Genomic DNA, 17716 nt, shown 5'->3' on the forward strand with positions numbered 1-17716 from the left:
CGCCTCCACGAGGCCAGGCTACGCCGCTGGAGTCGCGCCCGACGCCCGCCCTGCCCCTCGTCACCTCCTCCTACGACTGGAGACCATGACGTCGCGGCCGTGCCGTATGTCGCGCTCGCATCGAGGCTCCGCACGCCCCGGTGCCCCCAACGGAAGAAACTCGCGGCAGCCAAGCCCGTAGTGCTCTTCTCTCCACCACCTCTCAGCCCCTATCTGCCCATCGATGTGGTTATCGACTTTCTCAACGCGCCTAACATGGTGGCCGCCTCCCACTAGAGTGTCGCACCTAACATGTTGCAAGCATATGTTTCAAGTATTTCAGATGTCTCAAAGGCATGTTGCAAGTGTTTCATATGGATATTATAAAAGTAGATCGGGATGTTGCATACGTTGAAAAGTGTTCCAAAGGCATGTTGCAAGTTTTTCAGAGGCATGTTGCAAGCGTTTGTTCAAAATATTTCATCTGTTTTAGACGTATGTTGCAACGTTTTTTATCTAGATGTTGCATATGTTTCACACATATGTTGTAAGAGTATGTTCGAAATATTTTAGTTGTTTCAGTCTTATATTGCAATAAGTGTTTTTATGTTGCAAGTTGCAAGTGTTTTATCTGGATATTGCATATGCTTCACCAACATGTTGCAAGTGTATGTTACAAATGTTTCATCTGCTTCAGACGTATATTGCATTCAAGTATTTTATGTTGCAAGTGTTTCGTGTTTCAAAGGTATATTCAGAGAAACATTGGGCACGGCCCAGGTGCCGTGGGAAGGGGCGCACGGTGTGCCTGGGGTCGTGTGGGTGGGGCGTGCTCGTCCTCATCCCAGCTCCTGGGTCTCGCCTGCGCGGAGAGAGAGGATGGGTTCAGGGGAAGGAGCGGCGGGCGCGGGGCGGATGAGGGCGGGGTACACGTGCGGGGCGGGACGAGGTAGAGGGGGAAGGACTACAGCGATACGGTAGGAGTACGACGCATTTCTGATGGACCATTTGGTACCGTACAATGAAATCCTATCTAATCGGTCGTCTGCCAGCAATTCCCTCGCGGGAAAGAAAAGCGTTGTCTGGTTACGTGAAGTGAAGCCCTCGGAGTATGCCAACGCGTAGAGGAAGTGGATTCAAGACGTAACAAGCGCATTCAACGGATTCATCAACATGTTTGCACTTTGCACGGCCGATCTTCTTTTTTTTTTTCTTAAGTCACCGTGAAGCTGTAGTGTCTTTAGCTCAGTCATTTATACCTCGTGGTATATCAACATGGCAAATCAGCAGAAACACATTCCGTCAACAAACTATCATCACCCCCACACAGAAAAATGAATTTTAGGTGCAGTTTTTAAAACTACTACTACACCATTGACTGTAGAAATAAAACATTTTTGTCTGTCGCAGCATCCGATCCGCCCCGTAGAGAAAAGAAAACAAGACGGCCGCCGAGACACCACCCCTGCCGCGTCGCCGAGGTACTGTGGACCTAATGGGCGGAGCTAGAGATGATAACAAAGATGTTCCAGATTAACATGGGTTACAGGGATGTGTAATGACCTGACAAAACCGAGATGACATTGAACATGGTAATTTTGCATCTTCCAGTACTCATAATGTCATATAAAGTAATGGCTAGGCTACTAAAAACTCAGGTAATAACAATTCCGAAACAATGATGATCGTCACTGTTTTCAGGTGGCAAGCATAGCAATCAACTCCACCATGACAGCTGGGCAGCTTCTGCTTAGATGCTTGAAGCCATCGGTAGGCACGGCTGTCCTCAGATTCACAGGAACGCTGAGAAAATCGAAGCATGCCTTCTTCAGCCCGTGGCAGTTGTGTTGCTCAGCTAGCGTCAGTATGGTGGCTGCTGTGCCCACCTCAATGTACCCGAACAGTTTGTGTTCACAGATCAAGGCCATGTTTAGTTTCTTCTATTCCTGAATTTGGCACTATGCAAAAAGAAGATTACCCGTCACATCAAACTTACGGTACATACATGGAGTACTAAATGTTGACAAAATCAAAAACTAATTGCACAGTTTGGTTGTACTTTGCGAGACGAACGTTTTGAGCCTAATTAGTTAACAATTAGACAATTATTATCAAATAAAAACAAACACTACAGTAGCTACAGTAGCGCCCTGAATCCGGCGGCGCCGATTCGGTGGCCAACTAAACGAGGCCCAACTTCGGCCTCCCCAAGTTGTATCTATCAGCTGCAACAAGCAGGTGCTGGGACATGATGCTGTCGTCCTCCTCTTCAGCTTCTTCTCCTTGTCCTCTCTCCTCTGTCTTGGGCAATGAGTCAGTGTACACAAAGTAGAGCAGAGCCTACACCTGAGCCTCCATGTCGTCTACACGGACAATGCATGTCGTGTTGCTCTCCTTCATTGTGCCAAGGAGCTCTGCGCTGAAGACTGGTGACCGAGCCGCGAGCACGCACCGGCCGGTGTGCCGGGAACGTCTGGCCACAACATCGAAGACCACGTCGGCGCCCTTCTCGCTCAGGAGGAGGTCGCCAAGATTCCGGTGCAGGTCAGATGGGGGCAGGGAGACGGCCCTACATTGGAGTTGGAGGGGCTCTCACGGCCGTCTCTAACTTCGGCCGCTCTAACTTGGCGCCGAACTCGTGGATAACAGCAATCTTGCAGCGGAGTGTGAAAGAGTCATTTTTGAGGTGCTCCGATTTCTCAAGCTCTACCTGTTAGGATCGATGTGAGTACCTTTCTGTGTAACCCGATGTGAATACCTTTCTGTGTAACCCGTATATCTGGATAGGCTCCTCGTCTTTCTCAGTAGATGCACCGCAGCCGGTGCCGCGGTGTAGAAGACGTCCAGCGCCGGCGAGATGAAGTCCAATGACGCCGGCGATGTCCTGCAGGGGAGACGGCGGAGTCGGTGGGCCATCCCGTCGCTGGCAGCACGCTTTAGGATCGGATTAGGGTTTGTCTGTGGGTGGGTGTGGCGGCTCCGGTCAACCTCGTAGTCCAAGCCCTCACTCCCACCTTCCTTTTATGTGTGCTGTGCGACAGGGGGCCTCTAACCGAATTAGGGTTCCCGATCAGGGAGTAGAGATAGGGCCCAATAGGCCGTTGGGCCTATTGGTGGAGATCAACTAACATTCTTCCCCTTGATCTCATTCCATCTTTCACTTTCATATCATTTGCTTTTGTTCATTCCATTACAGATTAGCTCATAGAGCATGTCTCATCGTCACGGTCCATTGCCGATAGACTTAACAGCTACAACTCACTACTCTGTTCTAAAATAGATACTTATCTTTGAGCCTTCTTTTGTCCAGGAATATTTTAGGCTTTCCCTTAAACCCAAGCTAGCTACATGTTCTCTGAACACCATGTCCTCTGAACATGTTGGGTGGTAAGCCTTTTGTAAGCGGATCCGCGAGCATCCTTTCTGTTCTTATATGCTCAAGACTTATGACTTGATCCCGGACTTTATCTTTCACAACATAATACTCTATGTCAATGTGTTTGGCAGCACCACTTGACTTATGTTGTGAGCATACTGTACTGCCAGATTATCATCGCAGTATTACTTTAAGTGGTCTATAGATGTCGTCAACCACCTTTAAACCGGGTATGAACTTCGTTAGTTAGTTCACCTGCCCGTTGCCTCATATCACGCTACAAACTATCATACATTATGGACGATGTAGTGACGGTTTGCTTTGAGCTTTTCCATGAAATAACTCTCCTTTGCGAGATGATAGAAAATCTACGTCTGGATATACATTCACTCTCGCATAATCAGAATCTGAATATCCCACCATGTGGAGTGAATCAGATCTTCTATATGTCATCATGAGGCCTTTCGTTCCTTGCAAATAATGCAAGACTTTCTTTACTAATTTCAGTGTTCTATTCCAGAATTGCTCTGGAATCTGCCAAGTAAAACCCGGTAACAAATGCAAAGTCAGGGCGCGTACATACTTGAGCATGTTGCAAGCTTCCGACAGCTGAAGCATATGAAACCACTTTCACTTTATCGATTGAGCTCATATTGGTTCCTGGGGCATTGAGAATCCCCATATCTGTCGCCCTTGACTATAGGAGCAGGTGAGGGACTACTTTTGTGCATACTGAATTTCTTTAAGATCTTTTCCATATATGCCTTTTGTGACAGTCCTTACACCCTTTTTCTTCTATCTCGGTGAATCTCGATCCCTAGAACGAACGAGACTTCGTCAAGATCTTTCATATCAAATTTCTTTGTCTCCAGTAGTAGACTGACATCACTACTAGCAAGTAAGATATCATCTACATACAGGACAAGGAAGTTAAACTTCCCATTCTTAAACTTTGTATAGACACAATTGTCCTCTACATTCTCTTTAAAAAAACCCAAAATTCTTTATTGTCTAATCAAACTTCAAGTACCACTGTCTTGAAGCTTGTTTTAATCCATAAATGGATTTCTTTAGGCGGCATCCCATTCGTTCTTTTCCTTCCATGACAAAACCTTTCGGTTGTGCTATGTAAACATTTTCCTCTAAGTCTCTGTTGAGAAATGCCGTCTTTACATCCATATGATGTAATTCTTAATCGTAATGTGCCACTAATGCCATTATAATTCTGAAGGAACCTTTACATGAGACTGGAGAATAGGTCTCATTGTAATCAATCCCTTCTCTTTGCATATAGCCTTTTGCCATAAGTCGCGCTTTATATGTTTCTATATTCCCTTGAGAGTCAAGTTTTGCTCTGTAGACCCATTTACAGCCTACTGTATTGGCTCCTTTAGGAATTATTTCAAATCCCAAACTTTATTGACATTCATCGATTTCATTTCATCTTCCATGGCCTCAAGCCACTTTGATGAATGATCACTTCTCATGGCTTCTTCAAATGAGGTGGGATCATCCTCCATTTAAAATTTTTTAGTGTTATACACTTTATAATCAGTAGAAATAACTGATTTTCTAACTCTTTGAGACCTTCTAGAGGCCTCCACATTTGGCACATCATCTATTTGAGGTTGTTGTTGCTCCCCCTCATGTGTGGCAATAAGTTCTATAGAATCCTGAAGAACAGGTTCCCCATTTTCATTCATTATTGCCACAGGTGAAATAACAACAGGTGCTGACACCATAGTATCTAGCACTATCGGTGCAGCTATAGCAGGTAGTGAGAAAAATGGCTCATGAATCATTGGAGTGGACGCATACACCCGCTCCACTTCAAGGATAATTTCTCGAGCTACCATGCTCCCCCTCATCTTTTCATTCTCTAGGAAAACATCGTGTCTCGTTTTCACAAACTTTGTATGTCTCTCTGGACAGTGGAAAACAAAAACCTTTTGACTTTTCTGTGTTGCCAATGAAATGGCACCTTACTGTTTTGGGATATAACTTCCCAATGTTTGGGTTAAATACTTTAGCTTCAGCAGGGCTCCCCCCCACACACGCAAGTGGTTTAGTGAGGGTACACTTTCTGTCCACATCTCATACGGTGTTTTGGGCACCGACTTACTTGGTACTCTTTTGAGAATATGAATGAGGTTTTTAACACCTCCATCCACAGGCTCAACTGTAAGGTGGAGTAACTTATCATACTGCCCACCATATCCATCAGGGTACGATTGATTCTTTTAACTACTCTATTCTGCTGAGGTTCACCCAGTATAGAATACTGGGCTACTATGTCATTCTTTTAAGGTATGCCGACCGTAGTACTCCTCCACGGTCAGACCTGACTATCTTAATCTTTAATATCTTAAATTTATCCAATACATCTTTTCTTTCTTTGATTGGATAAATATAGCCATAATGGGAGTAATCATCTGTGAATGTTATGAATGAATAATTATCATTCACACTCTTTATAGGAAACTAATAATCTGTGGAATTCCTGCGCTTCGTTTGTCATCTTTTCTTAATTCTTTTTACATACTTTCCTTTGTTCTAAAACTGAGAGCTCTAATGGAGGAAGAATATCATTATTAACTTGTCTTTCCATTCTCCCCCCTCGAAATATGGCCTGAACGATAGTGCCATAATTTCGACAACACATCGTGAGCTCTCTTATGCCACCATATCCAGAGTAACACTCTATCACCAGCTGCTTTATCAGCTGAGTAGCATATATCTTTGAAGTGTCAGTGAACTGACTCTTTATTCTATCGAGGTACTCGGTGACCGTGTCACATTCTAGGATTAAGCCCACAATTGCGGGTTCAATCATGTTCTTTATCACAGCCAAACATTTCTTATTGACAGTGATCCACTTTCTATGCTCAAAAGCCATAGGATATCTTTTGGGATTCAAAATCCCTTTCTTTAGTTGCCCAAGTGGCATCATTCTCTTTTGTCTCCCTCATCGGTGCCACAATCTCAGTGGAACACGGTGAGGTGACTACCCAGTCCACCTTAGACAGGATAAAAACCAGATCATAACTTTTCTTAACATAAAATTAACACCATTTGCATGCCTTGATTTCAACGTTGGTCAAAATCAAAACATACAACTATTCTTATACACTAATTCTACATCACCGTTGGGCAGAAATAGAATTAATGCATAAATCATTAACTTTCACAATTGTTCTTACACACTAATTCTACATCACCGTTGGGCAGAAGTAGAATTAATGCATAAATCATTAAAATTAACATATGTTCTTATACACTAATTCTACATCACCGTTGGGCAGAAGTAGAATCAATGCATAAATCATTAAAATTACGATATTGTTATTAACAACGTTGGTCAGAAAATAACAACATCATAATCCATGACAAATCTCTTTTCTCCAATTAAATACCACATTGGTTCAAAATAACTGGAGAATCAACAATTTCTTTAGCAGCGGAAAACTTTTCTTTTTCTCCAATTAAATACCACGTTGGTACAAATTAACTGGAGAATAAATAATTTCTCTAGCTATGGAAAAACTTCTCCTTTTCTTGAATTTTACCCACAGGGAAAATTGCTTTTTATATTTTCTTTAATCCATTAATCAATTTCTAGGAAATAAACATTTACTGGAAAAACTTCCTTTTCTCCAGTTAAATATCACGTCTGTTCAAAATCACTGGAGAATATACCTTTTCTTTAGCAGCGGAAAACGTATGCTCAATTTCTTGAATTTTACCCATGGGAAAAATTACTTTTTCTATTTTTCTTTTTGAGCTATTTTTCATTTTCCAGAAATAAATATTTGCTGGAAATAGAAAAAAGGAAAAACTCATTCTTTTCTGTACTGTACTTTCGGCCCAAAACGGCAAGGCGGCCCACGGCCCACGCCCGCGTGGGCGCTTCCCGCGATCTCGCCCGCGCCCAGGCCGCAACTTGGGCCTAGGCCGGGAATTCGGCCTGGCGCGCGCACCCGCCTGGGCTGAAAACCAGTCCGCTCGATCTGAGTCGTCCGATGGAGATCGACGGCTGCGCGTCGATTTCGTGCGAACAAAACCACAGCCGCGGCCTTCGACCGGAAACCCTAGGGTCATTTTGCTTCCTCCGCTTCTCTCTCTACGCTCTCTCTTCTCAGCGCTGTGAGCACCGAGCGGTGATCAAGCGGGCGAAACAGCGAGTGAGCGGGCGGTGGAGCGAACTTGGCACCATCATCGGCCCCCTCACCGGCGCGCGTGCTCCCCAATGGGTGAGCACGCCGCCGTCAAGCGGCCTGGCCGCGGTGCCCCCTTTGCCGAGCCCGGCGAGCAGCAGCCCCGGTTCGGCCTATCTTCTCCCGCGCCGGCCAAGGCTGTCCCGGCTCTTCTTTTCCTGCGCCGGCGAGGGTAGATCCGTCCCCTTCCCTTTCTCCTTTCCCACCCCCTTCTTTTCGATTTGGATCTCGCTTTCCTCTTATCCGAACCGAACCGAAGGAGGGGATTAGGGTTAGGGTTTCTTTGATTCCTTTCTTTTCTTTTCTTTGATTTCTTTTGTTTCTTCTCGGATTCAACCGGTTAGGGATGAGGATCTGTTCTAGGGTTAGGTTTAGGGTTCATATGCCGACCCTGTTCTTTTCCCCTTTCTTTTCTGCTTTTCCTTTCTTTTCTTTGACATCTGAATGGATCTAGGGTTAGGTTCTGTTTTCTTTTATTTCTTTTCTTTTCCCTTGTTTACCCAAATAGATTATCCCCATTCTATGGTTAGGGTTTCGGCTCTGTGAGCCTAGGGCCCTATTTCTTCTCTGATCCAAAAGGATCTGTTCTTTTCTTTACTTTTGCCATGCGCCGTCGAACGGTGCGGCTCCTTTCCCCCACGTGCGGTGGCGGTGATGACCGGCAGACCGTGAGCCGGTCTCTCTTTCTTTTGCTTTTACTCAGTTAGGGTTAGGGATACACAGGAATACACAGAGGTAACCTGCTCTGGTACCATTGTTAGGATCGATGTGAGTACCTTTCTGTGTAACCCGTATATCTGGATAGGCTCCTCGCCTTTCTCAGTAGATGCACCACAGCCGGTGCCACGGTGTAGAAGACGTCCAACACCGGCGAGATGAAGTCCAATGACGCCGGCGATGCCCTGCAGGGGAGATGGCAGAGTCGGTGGGCTATCCCGTCGCTGGCAGCACGCTTTAGGATCGGATTAGGGTTTGTCTGTGGGTGGGTGTGGTGGCTCCGGTCAACCTCATAGTCCAAGCCCTTACTCCCACCTTCCTTTTATGTGTGCTGTACGACAGGGGCCCTCCAACCGAATTAGGGTTGGGCTCCCCCGATCAGGGAGTAGAGATAGAGCCCAATAGGCATTGGATCTATTGGTGGAGATCAACTAACACTACCCTCCTGATGAATTGTGGGTATCCCTAGGACACCTTGTCGGTAAAGGTGGCTGTTGTCACCGGTTCCTCCTCCACGTTATCGACAAAATCGAACTGGAACTGCGCCTTCACCATATCGGCGACTCTCCCATCGAGGTGAAGGAAAACAGAGATGAAACCCTTGTCCTCCGATTTGGCTCCATTGGGGAAGAAGCGGATGCGCCAACTGTGGCCACCGACGGTCAAAGTATCAGACTCGAGGTAATCTCCGGTGGGTGTACCCTTGGTGAGTGAGTAGCCGTCGATCTTGAGATCGGTGACGATGGAGGTGCCAGATTGCAACAGCTCGCAGTTGCAGCTGCAGCCACACCTGGTGCGCGCCATGGGATACCTAGCCCTTCTCTCTTGCCGGCACTGTAGGGTTTTGCACGGGACCAGCCGCTGCGGAATTGCGGGAGACCCAAAGACCGGAAGAGTAGAATACGGGGAAGGCGAGGAGTCGCGCTGGCTTTCTCAAGAAGACGACTCGGCCTCCCCCTGATGGGCTGTCGAGATTGGGCCGATAAGAGAGAAAATGTGCAGCACTAGGCTTGGGCTCTTCACAGTTCTGGATAAGAGAGAAAATGTGCAGCACTCGGTGAAAAGTTGTGTTGCTCTCCTTCCATCACTCTCTATCAAACACGGCCTCAGGCCGTACTACGAATTCTGGATACGGGCATCAGACACGTTTGGGCCGACCTTGGATACGGCCCATGAAAGAAAAGCAGCCCAACTTTACCTCCCACGCGTGACCTATTCCCCTTGGGAGATTTAACTTTTCACCGTTATAGCGGTGGCACTCCTCAGATAGCACTTAAAAAATTGCCAATACAACTTTATCAGCAGAGAGAAAACAGATACAAAAATACCATTTCTACTCACGTGGCACGCCAACCCCTCACGCCATGTTTGAGGTACTTGAAGCATACACAACATGTTGGATTATGGTATCTCAAAGGAGCAAGATTTGAGTTGATTGGATATTCGGATTTCGATTATGCGGGATGTAAAGTTGAGAGAAAGAGCATATCGGACACATGTCAACTATTGGGAAGATCACTTATGTCTTGGTCATCAAAGAAGCCAAATAGTGTAGCACTTTTAACCGCCGAAGCGGAGTACATTTCGGCCGGTAGTTGTTATGCACAATTACTTTGGATGAAGGCCACTTTGAGTGACTTTGGGATCAAATTCAAGCAAGTGCCATTGCTATGTGACAATGAAAGTGCCGTAAAGCTCACCAACAACCCAGTTCAACACTCAAGAATAAAGCATATTAATGTCTACCATCATTTCATAAGAGATCATCAATGAAAAGGGGACATTTGCATTGAGAGTGTGGGCACCGAAGATCAACTTGCCGATATCTTCACCAAGCAACTTGATGAGAAGAGGTTTTGCAAGCTAAGGAATGAATTGAACATACTTGACTTTTTCAATATGTGTTGATGCACCCCCACTATATGACATGCCTCTCCTTCGAGCAATCCAAGGTAAAAGTTGATTGACATGGCATACATCCTTGCTAAGGACATGATCAGTGCATCTAGACATGTTTCACATTTGAATAGGCTCATTCATGAAAATCAAATGAATTTGATGCTTGTATGGTACCACTATTGCTTGTATGATTGAAATGATCTAGTGGTAGCATATGACATGTTTGTGGGCTTGCAAGCCTAGTGTTTGATTTAGAAAATAAGCTATAAGTGTTTAACTCAACATGGTACAAGATAACCCTTACTTGGAGGTGTGAAGAAGCTTGTTCTTGGATCAAACCAAGTTAAATATCTTTTGCAAGTAATCTAGATTGAACCAAATTGGAAAAATGATCCTCATTTCACATGTTTTCACCCCAACCTATCTATAATTTGAGCTCAACTTTTGTGCTAATTGTTGACAAAGGGGGAGAGAAACAAAGATATGAGTGATAGGGGAGTATTTGACATAGGGGGAGAGATATGATAAAGGAAAGGGATCAATTAAAATTTTGAGCACACAAGTAGGGGGAGCAAGCTTATAAACTTATATGATGCATTTGAATGAACATTTCATATATTTGCTTGCATGGTACAAGTTCTTAATTTCAATATCCATGCTTGTGTGGTGTATGCTAGTTATAGGTTTGAATGATGAAATGAAAAACTAGCATGCATAGGCTAAAGTAACTAGACTTGTGTTCATTCTATGGAAACTAGACCCTTGCATGTAATGTTGATCTCACGAGGTACTCTAGTTTTTATGTATGTCTAGTTACTAATGGTGCTAAGGATGGTATATTGGTGCACTCCGATTGGTATCACACTTCAAAGGTCCATCTCTTATACCTTAGCATCATTTGGTAGAAATTGACTCCTATATCTCCTATCTAAGCATATGTGTAAGCTACAATCCAAACTCTTGGTATATATGTAGGGGGAGCAATTGCTACCATATGGAATTCATGAAACTTGTCCATATTCCTTTACACATGGTAAATATGCTTGGACAAGCAACATTGTTTTAATTGAACTTTAATTCATATCTTTGTGTAAGGGTTGTCATCAATTACCAAAAAGGGGGAGATTAAAAGCTATAGTTTGGTTTTGGTGAATTGATGAAACCCTAAGTGCTAACCTAGTTTATCAAGTGATCATGAAATAGGTATCACACTCTAAGTGATGAAGCAAGTGAAGATCATAACATGATGATGATGATACCATGATGATGATCAAGTGCTTGGACTTGGAAAGAAGAAAGAGAAAAACAAAAAGCTCAAGGCAAAGGTATAAACTATAGGAGCTATTTTGTTTTGATAATCAAGACACTTAGAGAGTGTGATCACATTTAGGATTGATAGTCGTACTATTAAGAGGGGTGAAACTCGTATCGGAATGCGGGTATCAAAATGCCACTAGATGCTCTAACTCATTGCATATGCATTTAGGATCTAGTGGAGAACTAACACCCTGGAAAATGTTTGTGAAAAATATGCTAACACATATGCACAAGGTGATACACTTGGTGGTTGGCACATTTGAGCAAGGGTGAAGAAGTTAGAGGTGAAACAGAGATGAGAAAGGCCCCATAGAGTGTATCGGACTCTGGTCACGCAGTGACCGGACGCTGAGGCTCAGCGTCCGGTCAGTAGTGGCAGTCAGCGTGCAGCGTCGGTCAGTCAACCGGATGTTGGCTCTGAAGGTGACCGAACACTGGTGGTAGTGTTCGGTCCTATTGTCAGACGAAGCAGTGTCGCTAGAGAGTGACCGGACGCTAGGGCTGTGTCCGATCACGTCCGACCGGACACGTCCGGTTGGGGTCGGTACCTTACTATAAACGACCGGACGCTGAGGGTCCAGCGTCCGGTCAGTTGAAGCTGCTGCGTTTGGTCGCTTCATAGCCGTTGAATCTGGCGGCTCAAGTTTAACTCAAACTAACACGTGGCTTACATCCAGCGTCCGGTCAACTGGACCGGAGCGTCCGGTCACCCCGATCAGTACCCAGTGAAGGGGTATAACGACTCTATTTTATGGGGGCTTCTATTTAAGCTCCATGGCTAATTCTAGCTCACTCTCTTGCACATTTTACATTGACATAGCAACCTTGTGAGCTTAGTAAAAGCCCTCCCACTCATCTCCATTATTGATCCATCATCATTGTGAGATTGGGAGAGAATCCAAGTGCATTGCTTGAGTGATTGTATCTAGAGGCACTTGGTATTCGTGTTGCGCTGTAGATTTCACTTGTTACTCTTGGTGGTTGCCACCACCTAGACGGCTCGGTGCAGCGGTGGAGGATCGGCACGAGTTGGTGATTGTTTATGGCCGTCTCCGGTGATTATGAGAGGAGTTGTACCTTTTCCGGCGGAGTGCCGAAAGGTAACTCTAGTTAATTGCTTGTGTCATTGAGTTACCTCACTTGTGGGTAGGTTCTTGCGGTGTCTAATCGTGTGGACGAGGTTTGTGAAACATCTCTTAGCCGCCGAACCACCAAAGTGTTGGTCGACACAACGGGGACTAGCGTGTTAACAAGCACGTGAACCTCGGGAGAAAAATCGGTTGTCTCTTGTTATTTGCATTCTCCCGGTGATTGGCTTAATATTCATCTTGTGATTGGTTCATCCATCTACACGTTGGTATAATCATCTTACTCACTCTTTTATATTCTTACAAACTAGTTGTGGCAAGCTCTTTAGTGTAACTAGAATTGAGGGCTTAATTTGTTATTTAAGTTCATCTAGTGAAGCTCTTTAGTGTAGCAAGATTGTGATGAGTACAGGCCCGATCTTCCGAGAGGTAGCCGGTAAGTTCGATTTGTGGAGATCTCGACGTTGGCGATCCGGCTTCAAATCAGACTCGATTCGAACCCTGCAACCGTTACACCACCGCTCCGTTGGTTATCAACCAAGCACAACTTGATTGACCTCGCCAAGAAGGCTTTTCCTGCAAGCGAATCGAAGAGCACAAGCAAGAAGGTAAAACACGCAATCTGAAATTGCAAATATGAATGACGCGAATATGAATAGAGGGTTCAAGAACTCGGTTCCAAAGGACTAATCGACACAGTGGAGGAGATCAAGAACGGGGGCCCTAGATCACTGTAAAAGGATTTGTCACCACAGTTACAATGAACGATTCAGTTTCTCGATGGAAAACTAAACTCTAAACAAAACCCAATTGTATAGCAGCGGCGGCGGCTGTGTTTATAGTCTAAGGGTTGGGGACGGCCAGGGGTTGGGCGCCCACAACTTGGGCTTAAGGCCCGACACGATACATGGCCAAGTTGGCCCAAATAGGTGACGCAGCACCTTGCCGTGGTCACACAGAATGATCCACGGACCTTCTGGAGCTGGGACCAGATCCAAAACGACGGCATCGTCGTCCCCTTTCCAACGCATCCAAGAACAGCCCATTTCGATGTCGTATGAGGAAGTTATGACCAAAACAGTGACGACGTGTCTGCTGAATCCGAGGACGACGTGGCAGCTGAGTTGGAAACGAATTGCAACTTGGGGAAGACCATGGCGTCGATGTGTCCAGCGTGGCGATGTCCTCATCAGATTGAGAGCTCTTAGTGAGTAGTATCATAGTAAGTTGTGTGTCTAGTAATCATTGTAACTATAATTGTTGAATAGGTGGCTTGCAACCCTTTTAGAGCTAGAGCAAGTTTGCATTTTGCCTTTTGTTATACTAATCAAATTGCTCTAGTTAATTTGAAGATTTTTAAATAGGCTATTCATCCCCCCTCTAGCCATACTAGGACCTTTCACTCGTCCTACGCCCAATTGTCCCACTAGTCGTGCTGTCTATGGAAGCCTGGGGGGTCATCGTCGTCGTCCTCGTCGTCCTCGGTTGTAGGGTCTTTCCCAGCGCTATGATGTGGTGGTGTATGCACCGCAGAAGTGGCACCTGTCATTGGCTGAGAAGAGCCGGCTGGTGTCCTCAAAGAGGCTGAAGACGTGCCACCCGACCACGCCGAGAGTGGCGGTTCCTCATAAGGAGTGTCCGTGTAGCTCAGCTTCTAAGCTAGCTTCCTGCAGCTCTTCTTCACCTTCTGCATAAGTAGACGTTAAAGTTAGTGCATTTCCCAAACGCATATACACTAAAGAAACATTTTTGGAATGGATAAGTTTATGTTTACCTCCACAAAATCCGTGAGAACGCCTGGTCCCTGCCCTCTAGACTCGTGAAGCCAAAACGTTGCTTTATTGGACAGCCTTGACAATTGTGTCGCCCGAGTACAGAAATACGGTTTGACAGTTTTAGTACACATACTTAATACCAAAAGGATAACAAATTGTACCATTCAAGTATCTTACACGTATCTTTAAAGCGGGGCTCTCTGTAGTTGTGTCCTCCCTAGTGGTAACGTCGTACACATCTTCGATGATATCTTCCTCCGAGTCCTCGTCATTCGCCTCCTCAGTGTACGGGGGCCTTGATATGTGTTCTCGTAGATCTGTGAAGCCACCATAGGTACTCGTCGAAGGTGTGCTGATCATGTGGAGGACCAGCATGGACCGAATGTCGTACCCTGTTCTACCACAAATGGATGTGCGCACTGTGTGTCACGCGTCAATATTTGATCTTGTACCTCTTCCTACGGTCATACCTACAACAAAACGATATTAGTTGTACCACACACACCTCTAAATTGTAGCTTTGTTATTAATCGATAACACACCCGTGCAATTCTTGGTTGGTGGAGTAAAGCGGTGGTGGGTAGCCTGTCATTCTTTCAGACTGTCTGCAGACCATGATGGACAAGTGAATCTCAACAATATGGAAGAAAATAAGAGGGACGTCACAGCGATACTCGTCTGACTCGTCCCTAGTGACAGGACTGAGATAGTACTAGAGCTCCAGAGCATCCCAAGGACACCAATGCACCTAAAATTTCATAATTGAGTTAGGTTGTGATATAGTGTACATCGAACAAGACACATATATGATAGTAAAGAGAGCGTAATATGGTGCTGTGTCAGGACATCAAGACCATCTATGTACTCCCTGTACATGCGCCTCGTATTCCCTCTAACTAACTCTACTTTCGTCCAGATATACAAAGCTGTAGGGAGTGTATCATGCCCGTTCTATCGCTGCATTGAATACGATAATGAATTAGCCATTAATAATCTCATCATATGTAACTGCCTCGAAGAATATAGTGAACCAAAGTACTTACCGATAAACCATTATTAAGGGGTCTCCCAACGGGCCATCATTCCTAACACCAAACCTAGAGTAGGTAGGAGCAACCCCCAAGGTTCGCATATCCTGAGGTGCGATGGTAGGCAACGCATAGCTGTCGATACATCCATATCAGGACTGCGCTGCCCCAGCTATACGCCGCTATGTTCTACCATGGCTAGCGTAGTATGTCAAGGAAGATCTAGCTGATGGTGTTGCCCGAGGTGTTTGGGAAGAGAAAAGCACCAAGAAAGTCCCAGAGCCACACTCGAGCGAACATGTCGATCTGAGCCTCCTCAGCCTGTGGGTCCAAGTAATCAAAGCGCCCCGTGATCTAGGACGACGAAACACCGGAAGTTTTTCTGAAATTGACCAAAGAAAATGAGACCCGATGGCTGCAGGAAAGCAATGCAAGTATTAAATAGGCTTGAATTACTCACTTATTTTTCTTGGAAGCCTCGTCGTCTGGTGGAAGAAAGCCAGTAAACTAAGCCACCAGCTCCCTCCAGTGATCGTTGTCAACTATCCTTATCACTGGAAGTCCCCCCAACCGAAAGCCTAAAATAGCTCTCACATCCTGCATTGTCAAGGTCATCTCGCCACAAGGTAGGTGGAACGTGTGGGTCTCAGGCCTCCACCTGTTATAAAAATAGAACGACTGTTAATTGCCTCAAATTTGTTACAAGAAAATTTACGTACAAAGAATGCACTCGCACCTGTTTACAGTTGTAGTAAGTAGTGCTTGGTCAAGAAATAGAAGATCGTGGTTGACAACACGGACAAGCTCGAGGAAGCCGGCACGCCGTATATATGGCGCATAACGCTCGTCCCACTGATGTGCCCTGGTGTACGTGCGGGGCCTCAAAGTAGGCAAGGCCATCTCTGTGTCGTTGTCACTCAAGATGTGTGCTCGGTGCTGGTCGTCGTACTCCACCTCAAGAATAGGGTACAACGGGTGTTGTGTGGGAGGGGCCATCCTGTTACAAATTGATAAACAAAGCGTCAGAGTATTCAAATTAATAAAATTCAAATTAACATTATGTAGCATTGCAAAATTTGAACTACTTGTTATGCAATATGAAAGCACATGTATATATTTAAAGTAAAATTAACAAACATATCACGTACTAGTAATATAAATAACTTCACTAGGAATATAAGCATTTGACGAAACTTTATGAAGTCATCAAAATCGACGTATCACGCACTAGTAAATACCGACATTTGTAAACTAATATCTATACCCAAAATCCTTAACTAAATAACTAACTATAAACTAAATAATAAATACCTAATCAATCCCTAAACCCAAAATCCTAACCTCAAACCTAAAAACTACCAACGTAAATCACAAACAAAATCACTAACCTAACTATCATAAATCAATAACAATCATAAAACCCTAACTATCCTATATTACTAATTATCCTAAAACAATAATAATCAAAATAATATGAAATCGAGATGGAGGTACCTTAGGAGCGGGCGGTCTTGACGCGCCGACGTTCGTAACGCGACCGGTGCGGGCGCTGCGCGGCGGCGGACGAGCGGGCAGGGGTGCGTGCGGGCGGGGGCTCGCTTGCGATATTTATTTGGCCTAGCCGCACCATGCTCCGTGGCGCGGCAGGCCCTGCCCTATCAGCGGTCAGCAATTTTGGTTGTCGCCACGTCAGCCCTCTGCCGCGCCACCATACATGGCGCGGCACAGGCATTTGGCCACGCCAGGGCAATAGACGTGTCCAATGTTAAAATTAAAAAAATCACCATGGACGAGTGCGACGTGTCGCTGCACGGGGAGTACCTCTGAGACCGAGAGGTGCATGAATTGGACGGTGAGGATGCGCAGCCGTCGCGGCTCTTCGTGATGGGGCAGGGGCAGCCGTGGTGATTTGCCATACCTCTGCTGACTTGGATCCCATCTGGAACGCAGCGCTCGTGTGCCACGTGAGATATGGTATTTTCTAATGACTTTTCTTCTTTCTTCTAGCCCCGTTTAGTTGCTGGCCGAAGTTGGTGCCGTCAAAAGCGTACATCAATGTAGAGCACGGTAGCATTTCGTTTGTATTTGGTAATAATTGTCCAATTGTTGACTAATTAGACTCAAAACGTTCGTCTCGCAAAGTACAACCAAATGTGCAATTAGTTTTTGATTTCATCAACATTTAGTACTCCATACATGTACCGCAAATTTAATGTGACGAATAATCTTCTTTTTAAATAGTGCTAAAGTTTAGATTTTGGGCAGTAAAATTGTATTGTCTATCGTTAAAGTGCTCTGTGAACAGGTGCTCGCTGTAATAACA

The 17716-nt window shown here is 45.2% G+C and overlaps 1 pseudogene; it reads right to left on the reverse strand.

The window, feature by feature from the left end:
* Positions 1-1676: 1676 nt before the first annotated feature.
* Positions 1677-2895, reverse strand: LOC136523189 (BTB/POZ and MATH domain-containing protein 1-like; annotated as a pseudogene).
* Between the last annotated feature and the right edge of the window lie 14821 nt (positions 2896-17716).

Source organism: Miscanthus floridulus, chromosome 18 (genome assembly GCF_019320115.1).
Source record: "Miscanthus floridulus cultivar M001 chromosome 18, ASM1932011v1, whole genome shotgun sequence".
Lineage (NCBI taxonomy): Eukaryota > Viridiplantae > Streptophyta > Magnoliopsida > Poales > Poaceae > Miscanthus > Miscanthus floridulus.